The sequence below is a fragment of the Eptatretus burgeri genome, chromosome 5, assembly GCF_056783735.1.
Source record: "Eptatretus burgeri isolate ZD-2024b chromosome 5, Ebu_testis_v1, whole genome shotgun sequence".
Taxonomy (NCBI): domain Eukaryota; kingdom Metazoa; phylum Chordata; class Myxini; order Myxiniformes; family Myxinidae; genus Eptatretus; species Eptatretus burgeri.
In genome coordinates this window covers 49,075,665-49,089,785 of record NC_140965.1, presented here as the reverse complement: position 1 = coordinate 49,089,785, position 14,121 = coordinate 49,075,665, and positions in this window count along the sequence as shown.

The following is a 14,121-nucleotide window of genomic DNA, read 5'->3' as shown; positions in this document are numbered from 1 at the left end:
GATGCAAACAGTAAGGCATTCAGTCATTGTCCATTTTATGTGATAGAACTGCTCCATTTCCATAGGCAGAGCTATCACATGCTATGAACTCAAGCCATATCCTCTGTGAGGGCCCTGTCACACCTTGACGTTTTAGCCAGCGTATGGCAAGGTCTCAAAATGTATGTAAAACGCTGGCATATGCTGAACTAGTGATGTTTTTTTTTTAAGTTTTGGGCATATAATAACGTGTTGGACATATGCATAACGTATTAGTAATGTACACAGAACGTTTCAATCACATATAGATAACTTATACCAACGAATGCTGAGCGTGTTGTCGGCGTTCACAACCTATGTCCAACAATAGTCTAATTTATGCATAGCGTGCGGCAGCGTATTGCCGACGATCATGTGGCGTAGGCTATTAATAGGCTGCGGCTCGACGATTAAAATCATAACCGCACTAGACATCGAAGTGTGAAGCCGCTGTCACACCTTGACGTTTTAGCCAGCGTATACCGACGTATGAAAAATTTGCCGAACCAAGCTGGCACACATCGAATACGTTATGGGTAAGTTTTGTATACGTTCAGAGCACGCTGGCATACGTCGTAGTACGCTGGCATACGTCGTCATATGCCGAGTACGTGGAGAAATTTTCAGCATGTTGAAAATTTCTTGACGTACTCGGCGTATGACACACGTTCCGCATACGCTGGCCATAAGTTGCAGGCACGTTACGCGATCGTTGACACACGTCGACACACGTTACTTGTACGTTATTCATCAGTCGAAACACGTCAAGGTAATGGTTAGCATCAGTGTTCCAGACTCCCTGGTTGTTTTTTTTTTTCTTCGGTATGACGGTGATGTTGACACTTCGATTTCTAGTGCGGTTATGATTTAAATTGTTGTGCGACAGCCTATTAATTATATTATAACCGCACTAGAAATCGAAGTGTTAACATCACCATCATACCGAAGAAAAAAAACAAAAAACAAACAGGGAGTCTGGAACACTGACGCCAATCATGACATCGACGTGTTTCGACTTATGAGTATCGTACAAGTAACGTGTGTCGACGTGTGTCAACGACCACGTAACGTGCCTACAACACGTTACTCATAGGTTAGAAATAAGTTTCGGGTACGCTAAACATTACCGCGACGTATTTTGACTTATGAGTAACTTACAAGTAACGTGTGTCGACGTGTGTCAACGATCGCGTAACATGCCTACAACTTATGGCCAGCATTATGCGGAACGTGTGAGTCATACGCTGGCATACGTCGAAAAATTTCAAGCATGGAAAATTTGTCTAGCACCTCGGCGTACTACGACGTATGCCAGCGTACAGATGTATGCCAGCATACTACGAAAAAAGCCAGCGTACTACGACGTATGCCAGCATGCTCTTAATGTATACAAACTTACCCATAACATATTCGACGTGTGCCAGCATTTTAGCCAAATTTTGCATATGTCAGGCATACGCTGGCTAAATCGTCAAGGTGTGACAGGGCCTTGAGTGGGGGCTTGACATGATTGAAAGCTGCCTGCTGGTCTGATCTTCATGCTCAGCGTTCCTCCTTTCTGAGCAGCCAAGTTAACGGGGCCAACTCAGAGCTCAGATTGCTCATGAATCTCTGGTAGTACTGCGCAATACTGATGAATGAGTGAAGCTGGATTTGGTCTTGTGGCGATGACATGTGCCAAATTTACCTTCCGTGGACCTTTCCGCAATCCATCTGGCCTGATGATATGCCTGAGGTACTCCATTCGTTGTTTGAAGAAAGCGCATTTGTCCAGATTCATGTGGAGGCCACAAGCCTCCAACTTGGTTTGCACTTTGTCAATGTTCTTGAGGTGTTCCTCAGCCCTTTTACCCAAAATGAGTATGTCATCCAGGTAGGATTGTGCAGGAAGATCAACACAAACCTGATCCATAGCTTTCTGCAACAAAGCCAAAGCCATGGCCTTGCAATTCCAAAACAGTCGGGTGTATCGATAGAGTCCTTGACATTAACATTATCGATCATTAACAGGTCACGAATACCAGGCTCCATTTCCAGATGAAAATATGCTTCCTGCAGGTTGAGTTTCATCAATAATTTACTCCCTGCAAATTGTGCAATTTCTCATTGATTGATGGAAGAGGGTTCTGCTTGATACAGAGACATGGTTTGACTGTAGCCTTGAAATCCCCACATAATCGAACATCACCACTCTGCTTCAGTGCCGTGATGACTGGAGTGGCCCAGTCCGAGTAGGGCACCCATTCAATTGCTCCACAGGCCTTAAGCCTGTTCAACTCAGCTTTTACCTCGTCATGGAGGACATATGGGACTGGCCTCGGTTTACAAAAACGAGGAGCCATACCCTCCTTCATGAAGAGCTGGGCCTGTATATCTTTAAGTTTAACCAAGCTCATTGGAAAGCAGGCCTTGATGCTTATGAAGGATCTGCTCCAAATGATGTTCCAACCAACTTGGTGTGGTTTCCACAAGGTGAATGGCTGACCAGTCCAACTTGATGTGAATCAGCCAGTCACAACTGAGAAGGGATGGTCCACTTCCTTGAACCACATATAACTTGAGACTGGCATATTGGCCTTGACAGCTCACTGAGACATCCGCTACCCCAATCGGCTTTATTTTCTCGCTGGTGTAGGGATACAGTGTGAGGTCCGAACTGACGAGGTTCAGATCATTCAGCTTACGAGAGGTCTGTTCACTTATGATGGAGACTGCAGCACCAGTGTTAACTTGGAGTGTGATCGGAGTGTTGTTAACATCCTCGTTAACTGTTGATTGAGCATTTGTAGTTCCAACTGAATAAAACCCAAACCTGGTTGAAAATCTTGACCTGGGTCGTCGTCATCCTTGACGTGTACGATGGTTGATGCCGCACGATAGATGTTTTTCAGATGGCTCACCTTCTGACAAGTCAAACACACTATCGTTATAAGGACAAGCACAATGGAAGTGTCGACCTTCGCACCACCAACATGATTGGAAAGTAGATTAGTCCAAGAGCTACAGCACTTTTAATCAAGATTCTGAGGCCAAAATGTTTGAGGATGAGGCATGGGGATCACAGCTGCTGACTTTTTGGTGAAAAATGTCATTTTGTACTTTTTTCACCCAAAAATGTCCAATTTTTTTTTTGTAAATTCAGTTATCGAAAATTACCACGACACATGCACTTGAGGTATTAAAATAAAGCCACCGCTTGGTGGACATGGGCAAATATTAAAAGGACATATGGAATAGGACAATATGGTTATCAGAGAAGCTATGGTCTGAAATTGAGAAAGTGGCTTGGCTGCTACGGTTTGTACAACACTTGGCATGAATCATGTAACAGGTGTCTTATTATCATCAAAAATTGTGCTTTATACATGTGGAAAGTTGGTGCAGGTACTCAATCATTTGTATCGATAGTTGTCATTGGAACATAGTTATTGTGGATAAAATTGACACAATGATTCCCCTACCCCAATTTTATCAGAGACTACCATTATTGTCGAGTCTTTCAAAAGTAGCTGCTTCTGAAAACCAGGCCCATATAAATTGATTGTACAATGAAACTAGCTTATGTTATTACCTCCGCCACTGAAGGTGGATGGAAGTTATGTTTTCACCTCTGTCTGTCTTTGTTTGTCTGTTTGTTTGTGAACAAAATGTCTCATAAAGTTTTGGACAGATTTGGACGAAATTTTGTGGAGCTTGGCTATGTGATCATTATATTTTGGTGATGATCCGAATCCAGATATGGATCTCAGAAATTTTTTAGTGATTCTTTACCACTGGGAGATGGGGCCAAAAATGACATATAGCAGGATATCTCAAAAAGTTGTGTACGGATTCAGATGAAACATGCTGGGTGAGTTGGTTAGGTAACGAGAATAAGCCGATTAAATTTTAGTTCAGATCCAGATCCAGCCTATCAGTGGGATACAAAACATAAACTAATTAGCTTGATGGAGGAATGCTGTCTACTGAGTGCCCTTCTCGTATGTAATGTAATTATGCCAAAAGAAGCCTGAGCCACGGCATGATTATGTTTTAATGATTAAATATCATTAAAAGAAAATGCCACTTCTCAGTCCAGATCAGTGGCTGTCTCATCAGAGGAGTATTCAGCTGTCTCATCATCCTCGGCATCACACATATTATCGTCGACATTCTTGTCAATTACACTGGAGAATGTAAACTTCGAAGTCAATGTCACTATCTGTCTTATCGGAGGAAGAAAAGTATTCAGCCATCTCATCATCTTCGTCTTCATTGATCTCTTCATCTGTGTCCTTGGGAATGTGATGACAAACATCTTCTGGAACCTATCTGCTTTCAAACCATTTTATGGTGTTTTGGCCATTCTCCAGTATCCATCCGTTCTCCTCTGGCTCCCAGGCATGGGGATCAGATGTTGTTGCTCGCTTCCACATCGAAGCAACCAGGTTTGTTCGCTTCACCTTCTCGGCGAGATCAAACATGCATGGAGGCAGAGTGCTTGGATCTGATCCCTTGATTTTCTCCAGAGGCTTAGATTGGTGCTTTGTTGTGAAATGCTGTTGGAAGAGGATGTGTCTGGCAGTATTCATCGACGTCTGCTCCAGTTTCCCATACAGAGTGCAGAAAAAGGCCTCTCGGTCTGCGAACAAAATTGGGGATATGGTTGGAGACTGCCCCAATTTAGCAAAGGCTTTCCTGAATTTGGGGTCGTTCTCCAACAATGCCAATGGACGAGCTTTACCGGTGCGTGCAAAACTGGCTGTGTAGTCACATCCTGTGAAGGCGTGCAATCTCGGAACGACACCACACAACTCTGATTCCATATTTTCAACAAGTTTACTGTGTACCGCCTTGAATTGTTTTGTGCTAATGCCAGCATCAAGCCACAGGTGAGCAGGAATGTTGTGCACATGTGTGAGAAGAATGACAAGAACATCTGTGTCTGAAGAGTGGATAATGACATTTCCATCTTGGCAAATTTCATACATGTGCTTTCCATGCCATATGAGCCAAGTGTCAGCATCTTCGTGGTTGCTGGCTAGGTTGGGTACCTCTCCCATCGCAAAACCACCTTCCTTTACCTGATAACGGTATGCCTTGTCATCTAGTTCCACAATCAATGTGTGCCATTGGATCTGCTCGAGGTATGGCAATCTCTGCCGTTCCTTAATAAGGAAGTGTGGGAGGACTGTCTTGAATTTTCCTGAGTTCAGCGCAGCATTGGTCCTGACGAAAAGCGGCCAAAGAATTTCAGAGATCGTAGAAGTCTTTTCCTCAAATTCGACAAAATTGTCTCCGATAACCATAATGTCCGATTCCTAATGTCTTTTTAATGTTTACCCGTGTCCACAAATTGATGGGCTTTATTTTAATACCCCACATGCATGTGTCATGGTGATTTCGATAACTGAATGTAAAATAACTATTTTTTGACATTTCTGGGTGTAAAAAAAGCACAAAATGGCGTTTTTTCACCCCCAAAAAATCAGTATCTGCAACAATTAAGAAACTTTTTCGTAATCAGCACAAAATTCTGATTCAGAAATCATCCACAAACCTTTTGGTTTCAGACGCGTGATTAAGAGTGCCGTCGCTCTTGGACCTGATTGGAGGGTTTGCCAGACAGTCCTTTTGGAGAGCCATAGTGGGAGTGTGAGATTCGTCTTGTTTGAAAGGAATTCCAAGTGTTTGACCAGCTTGTGATTCTATCAATGTCTGAAGAGAAGGAAGAAGCTGCTGCCTGTCTATCTAAAGGATGAGGGATATAATGGCAGAGGGTGGAGTCGTCAGGAAATAGATAAAGAGGGTTTTCCAAAAAGTCAGAGATTGTTGATGAAGATTAGGAATCGGACTGGGCCCAGAACACTACTTAGGGGCACTCTTACCATGACAGGGAGAGAAGATGAAAGATTCTGTTGAGAGCCACACGTTGGCTACAAGAAGAGAGGAAGTCGGTGACAATGTGAGGAATTGGCCTTGGATGCCAAAGGCAGAGAGTTTGGAGAGCAAGGTGAGGTCTCAGACTATATTGAAAGCTTGAGATATATCAAAAGAGATGGTGCTGATGTCATGTCTGACATTGAGGTCCTCCATCCATTGTTGGGTGAGTAGAAGCAGAATTTCCAAGGTAGAGGAACATGTTCTGAATCCAAATTTATGATCTGAGATCAGGCTGTTGGTTAAAAGGAAGGTTTTACGTCAACTGTGATGATGGATTTCATAACCTGGCCAATAATTGTAAGTAAGCAGATAGGTCTGTAAAGCCCATATAAGCACCGGTGTGATCATTCCAAGTCAGTCGGGATGAGCATTCTGCAGTGTCAGTTTAGTCTTCTGCCAATGCAGTTCTTCCATCCAGTGGGTACAGTTGAGTCCTTCCAGTCTGTGAGGCTCTTGAGTCCTTCTGAGCACTCCATTCCTGGCATTTGTCGTTCGACCAGGTCACTTCCTTGCCTCACTTCCGGTCTACACATGAGCCTGCCGGGTGTGCCGTCTGTATTGGAGCCAAGAGCGACCTTTTTCGTGAAGCATGAGCTTGGGGCTGTATCGGCTTGCATGGTCCACACATCGTGAGTCTATAGCCCTTCTTCAGGATGCACATGCCTGGTTGGTACCGGCTTGCATGGCCCATGCATAGTCAGTGTATAGCTCCTCAGGCTGAGGGAAGATCTATCCCCCTACCCCTCAATCTCATATTATTATCTCGATCTCTCCTGCAGGTGTGGGTTGTGAGTGTCTTATGAGTTAGATTATGGAGGCATCAGGTATAATTGGCTGTATAAGTGCATTGCCAATTGGGCTGTCTTTACCTCTGCCACCGAATGTGGATGGATGTTTTGTATTCACCCTTGTTGCTGTCTGTGTGTGCTTGTTAGGGTTAGATCTCTTGTCATCCTCATGCTGCATTCAGAGGATGTTGTATCGTCTCGAGAACTCAGCATCCTTTGGAAGGAATATTGAGTTGATCGATGGACCTAAAAATATCATTTAACAACCAACAACAAAGCATGTTGATGTCAGAAATGTTGAATTATCATTGTTGTCTAGGTCGATGTTGCCACCTGCAGCTGCAAGGTAACAGCGACAAATCTTATCCTCATGAAACACCTTTTGTCCATGAAGATATCTCTGCTCATGGAAACACTGAACGACAGAGGGTGTGAAATGATTGTGCTGAACATATGATGGAGGCAAGGAACATCTGATGAAAGTAGAGGACAGGCTGACATGGTTGCAGACAGGTATACTTAATAAAAGACGGATAAACGAGGCTGGTGTTGTTTAAAAGGATACCAAATCGATGTGGGGAGTAACATTGAGACATTCAAAGAAACGATGCAGTTGATAACACGAGGACCAGTGCAATTCTTGTCAGGACACTAAGAACATCAACTACTTCTATGGAAATGCAGGAAAATAGAGAAAGTCTCCTCTATTAAATGCACACACCACAATAGTGTACTTTATTGCTTGCAGATGCAAATCGACTCGATCTTAACTGAAACATCAAAAAACAAACCAAAACAAGATTCTTGTTTATATTTACCATGCTTACATTGCCATGGTGACAGGATGGCCTCGAGGTACCGGTACACACACTTACCTCTAAGCTGTTTAGCCTGGGTTTGAATCCCGACACAGCTATAAACTGACATCCTGGTGTTTCACAGGCAGGGTGATTAATCAATGTGTGTGTGTGTGTGCTGTCCCTCGGATGGATGTTAAATGGGTATCCCATCTGCCAGCATTCATTGGTGGACGTTAATGATCCCACGGTGTCCTTTGTGAAGAGTCGATGAGCTATTGGGGGCACCTTGAACAAATTACAAATTCCTGCCCTAACCAGCAGAGGGCACTGCATTCGTGGCACATCCGCACCCTCAGCCAATGATGCTACCCCGCAGACTTGTGCTGCATACGAGTGAAGAATAATTGCCATGGTTATATCATATCCACGTTTTCATATTTTTTTCTTATCTCGGGTACCACGGTACATGTTCTCCAAGTGATCCCTTGCCAATGTTACAATTAATCTTTCTACAAGTTAATTCTGACTAGCATAACCCGCGCTCTGCGCGACATGTTGGGGTGGGTGTGTTTGAGAAAGGAACTGATGCAGAGTATCAGTAGTAATTTTACTTTAATGCAGTAAGTGGAATATGATTTCACTGTTTCAGAACCATTTTATTTACTTTTTTTTGTACCATGCACCTCATATGGTCTTTGAGATAATGTAAGCCGAATATCACGTGACTCGAGCGCAGAACAAAGTCGAAGATAGCGCGACACGAAACCACAAACTCGGAAATCATATACAAGATGTAATTTATTTATGCTTGTTTTACTGATATGAATGCAGAAGCTTGTTTTGATCAAAAAAGTCACACCCCAGAGGAAAACTGACATGTGACAAATTCGAGGCTCGTGGAAGAGATGGAACACAGAACGGATGAGGATGCAACAGAACAAATGGAACAGGAGAAAGAGAAGGGAATGACACTAACAGCAGGGCCGAGGGACAAAATAGACAGAGACGGACAACAAGGGTTGTGGGTAAGATTGGGGGGGGAGGGGTGAAGGGAGGACGCCTGGGGTGGACAAGATGGCAGAAGGGTGTTGACGTGGAGGAGAAAAGATAATGGTTTTTGTTGGGGGATGATCTGAGATGATAGTGAACAGCTCCTGTATCTTAAAGACAAACATGGAGGAATCGAATAACTGACCAAATACAGCACTGGAGTATTTGCAGGAACTCAAATAGACAAATATGGAGTCATCAGCAGGAACCTGGAAAGGATTTGGGTTTCAGCTGCTACTCCTCCACTCTCAACCCCATTCAGATGCAGCCAGGTAAACCTTACAAAAACTATTTGCATGAGTCACTCCTCCATAGACAAACAAAAAGAAGGAGAGAATGTGGAAGTTGGTGCCATCGGCAGGAAAGGAGAGAAGTGAATGAGTGAATGTGAGCAGTGATTTTGGATTTTTGACGTTTCAACAGAAGGGGGTTTCTGAACTTGCTGCTGGACCGCATGCGCCTTGCGGAAACTTGGGGGAGGTTGGGGCAGGGGTGGGGGTGACAAAGCAGGGAAAGAGCAGAGGGTGCTGCAAGACAAAAAAAGGAGGTGGCAGAAGTCAGAGAGACCATTTACCTGTCTGTGATGACAAAGTGCGAGATCTATACACTCAGCTTCATTGCGGGAGATTCCAATGATCTTGAAGGCCTTGGTTTCCACGGCATCAAGTTGAGCTAGGTGTGAGGCAGTGGTACCAGTCCAGAGGGGGGAACAGTGCTCCATCAAGCTGTGGATGAAGGCCTTGTAGGTGCATAAGGGTTCAGGTTGAACATGATTTCATCTTTGTTCTTCCAAATAAATAATGAAGACATTGTCTGATTCCCGTCCGACATCTCACCGCTTTGCACCCTAAGACACCAAACTTCATCGGCATAATTAACATTCCTACAATGCAGCATAAGGCATCTTGTACATTATTTCCGAGTTTGTGGTTTCGTGTCGCGCTATCTTCGACTTTGTTCTGCGCTCGAGTAACGTGATATTCGGCTTACATTGTCTCAAAGACCATATGAGGTGCATGGTACAAAAAAGAGTAAATAAAATGGTTCTGAAACAGTGAAATCGTGCCAAAAACGGTTACTGTTGCCTTCTCACGATCACGTCGGTTCTCAGACATTACGGTGCAAATTAGACCAACTACAAAACGAGGGTTCCACAATGACAATGCTATAACCCAAAACATTGTGTATCAAGAAGTACTTTGAACATTGTATTCCACTTACTGCATTAAAGTAAAATTACTACTGATACTCTGCATCAGTTCCTTTCTCAAACACACCCACCCCAACATGTCGCGCAGAGCGCGGGTTATGCTCGTCTAAATTTACTTACGACTACATTTATTCCGTTTAGTCCAGTCAAAAGTAGACTTTTATCAAAGTGTTCTAATACTGCATTGTGCACCACACTTTCTGGAGTGCATTACGTCATTTTGAAAGTCCCGCATTGGTTCACTCTGTCTGTCTGTCCACAGATGTTAATCTATGATCGAGCAACTACTTCATTTCAACATTATTTTTAATTTTGAACAGTGTTGAACACGAACCTGCAGCTTAGCAGTACTTTGGCTCTGGATTTGGCAAATTGGACTGAACCTCGTCCTGATCACGCATGTGCAGAGAGGTGAAAGATAATTGTTTTACTCTTTCTGCCTGTCTGGTAATCAAACAAAATTGAAAATCATTCCAAACAGGAAACTTACTGTTTTTAGGGACGTCATAAAGGACACAAAAGACAGGCGTGAACAACTAATGTAATGCGATAAATAAGGTGGTGTCAAAGATGCTGCACCAACGGCGGTAAACGGCAGGTGTTTTTTATTCTACAATCTTTAAATCATTTTTTTATTTCAACTGAATTACAAACGTGAACACAAATCACTTCTTTTTTTTAAGCACTTTCAAAAACCTCCAGTTCAGCAGTGCTTCGCCAAAGTATTACGCCATTTTTACACCATTTCACCAAACAAATGTGCCGCTCGCAATCTCAGCGTGGGGGAAATATCGAGATTCAGACAAAATCGCAGCTCGAAGGAAATAATATACAGATTGTGCTCGGCAACGCAAAGCAAGAGTTGAAAAGATCCTTCCCAGGTCCTTTTCTCCCCCAAGACTGTGTGGAGTAACTGTTCCATGAACTCTCGTTATGTACGCAAACATGGTGAAAAATTTGTGTATGTAGAGATGGAACAACAAAGCATGACAACAGATCGAGTTCCATGACAGCAATTACTGCACAATCTGTGAGCAACAAAGGTCACCTGTTACACAAACGTTCTGGGGCTGGGTGAACAATAATCCGAAAGAACGTTCAAGCCACAGCAGAAGGTAGGATGGGCATTGTGGCACAACATCCTGCTGATGTTCCCCAACCAAGGTACTTTACAACTGTACTCTTATCTCCCTAACCCTAACATTTCCTATCCAGTCGATATCTGTTGGTAATTAATAGTGTCACACCAGCTCTGACTCGCTTTTGCTCTTGTCAAATAGCAATGACAGTAAAATATTGGTTCACGAGCGCCAGCCAGAGTGACCACTGTATTCGTTATGTCGGTGTGTCTGCCTGTCCAGAGCATAACTCCGTGGACTTTGATCCGATCTTGATGAAACTTAGTTATGTGTTCGATATCAATGTCTAGTTGTGTTTTCCTGGATGAGGGCGTGCTACGCCCATTGTGGGCGGAGCCACGCCCAAAAATAGTCATTTTTAGGGGGTCGGCGGATTAAAAATCTATCTTCTCCTCGGGAATTGACTGAATGGAATGGGTTCTTTGGTATTTGAATAGCAGAATTAACTATCTAAAACTGTCGTCTGATTTTTCATTTTCATCCCAAGGTCAAGGTCACAAGGTCAAAAACTTAGAAAATTGCGAATTTTGACATAAAAATCATATGACCGCCCAAACTTTGAGAGCTAGGATGACAATATTTTTTCATGCATAATCTTGAGGTCATTCCCCACCTAAAGTCTTGAAAGCATTTTGCTCTATCTCGAACACCTTGCCCGTGGCGCCTCCTTCAAGTTTGTTTTTACGCTGATTTCATCAAAGTATGGATCATCCGAGGAGTGTGAAATGCCATATAGCCTATATGACGTTATATTGTTCCTGGAATGTTCCAGAGGAAGTTTTGCACCAAAGGTCATAATCCTTGACCTTTGACCTTTAAAGGCCACAAAGGTCAAATTTTCAAAGTTGTGGGAATCGAACCGGGTTTTCGACCTTCTTTGACAAACTCACTCCAATAAGCTATAGCACGTATCCTGTTTCCTTATTTTAATGTCCACAACATTGTTTTGTGACCTTTAAAGGTTATGCAAAGGTCAAATTTTGAAAGTTGTTGAACGAAACCGGGTTTTCGACATTTTGCAGCTCATAACCTGTCACCCATACCATATCATGTTGATCATTTTTATAGCTTGGTCAAACATTATCACATTGTCTCATCCTTGACTTCTGAAACAATCTACATCGTCAAATACCGCTCGTGAACCATCGTCGTCTTCAGACTTGTAATCTTTTGTTTTTTCTGGAAATTAACTTCAACTGGCACGTATTGATCCAGGTTAAGTATCAGTGAGAACATTTCATTTTACTGACGGATACCAACTGGTCAGTGCCTGTGACACATAGGATCGGAGGGTGGGGTGCCACCAAAACTGATGAATCTGATTTTTGAACTACACTCTGGTACTGAGAGTGCTGTGAGGTGTGGTGGTTCCATCTCCGACATATTTCCAGTTGTTACTGGAGTTCATCAGGGGGTTTGTACTTGACTTGAGACATTTCAGCTTTTCATTTTAAATTTAATTTGTAAAATTTAACAAGAACCATATTTTTTCCCTCTCACATTGTGGGGTATTTTGTGTGGATCGGTGACAATTAAAAAAAAACTTAATCCATTTTAAATTCAGGCTGGAACACAACAAAATATGACGAAAGTCGAGGGGTGTGAATACTTTCTGAAGGTACTGCACCTGACCAGAGGGGAGGTGGTACAACAAATCAGACGAGGTCACACTACCTTTCTGTGACGTGAGAGTGAGAACAGCAGGCCTTGTGCTTCAGGTGATACTTTAATATAATAATCTCTCCTGGGATGGTTTGCCAGCTGACCACACTGATGAAGGCCAGTGAGCTAGAAATGCCTCTGTGGATTGAGTCATACCTTGATGGTGGGAGGAAGGGAGGGGAAGGGGTGGGTGGCATGACAACTGCTAAATCGACCAACAACAACAACATAAAGTAGCTTTCAAGGTATAACTTAGATGTGATTATTTGAGCTTGGCACATCCAGCTCCACCCGTACGTGCACGTGACGTCATGATGTAGCTCGTCCCATCCTCACCCCACGTGCCATGTGCGCATAGCTCGGACCGAATCCCTCCCACGGGGTAATAATAAATGGAGGTTACTTTTCATACGGACACGACCAGGGCCAGATTTTCCAATAGCCAACATAGGCCATTGGCCTAGGGCCCACCAGTAACTGGGGGCCCACCGGGGACTTGTGGGTTCTCTGATCGGCCAAGGAGTAGGCTAGTCGGCCCTATAGTAAAATGAATAAAATAAAATAAGGTAACGAAAAATATAACAGTACACATTTAAATGCCCATTTCCCACCATCTATCTATCTATCTATCTATCTATCTATCTATCTATCTATCTATCTGTAGATTATATACATTACGTGTTGTATTTAGTGGGCTTCATTGTTATATTACGTGTGTTTTTGTGTTCTTATTTTGTGATATTGGTATCTCTTATACTAGACTTGAACTAATTTATTATTACTTTATGCTTACAGATTATTCTTGGAATCTTGGGGATTCTCATGAGATAGATTAATTATGTCGTCCCAGAAGAAATATATGAGTGTCTCACAAAAGAGAAAGTTAAAAGAAACCATCGCTGCACAACTCCAATCACTTCCAAAGCTGACAACCTTTTAAAAACCAAAACCAAAAGAAGATTCAGAGCCGAGTACCAGTGGCTAGGACTAGGACTTTTGCTGAGCCTATCTACACAGATACAACAAAAAAAAAAGAGAAAAAATTCTTTGATGAATCAGTTGGGATGGAAACTCATCTTGATCCGTGTCAGAAGTTCATGGTGGACAATTTTTACACAATATTAGATTGCCTTAGGAATGAATTAGAGCGCGGAGTGAATGCCTATTCAGAAATAAAGAAGCTGTTTTAGCTTTTTTTAACAGAGTATGACAGGATGATCTATGATGACCTCAAAGCTCAACTGTAACTCCTCATCAGTACCTATTCCAGTGACCTGGAAGCATCTGTTTTAGATGAATTTTTGCAGTTTAAAGACATTTTGTCTTCTGAATCTGACAGGTCAGTGACAAACATTTCCACTTTGTTGAGGTCTAAAGATGGTATTTTGACAACTGCCTTTCCAAACATTACTATCTTGGTAAGAATGTTCCTTACCATCCCCATTACAAAGTGTCAAGGAGAGAGGTCTTTCTCTACTCTATCTAGGGTGAAGAATCACTTGAGATCAACTTTGCGACAAACCAGATGAAAC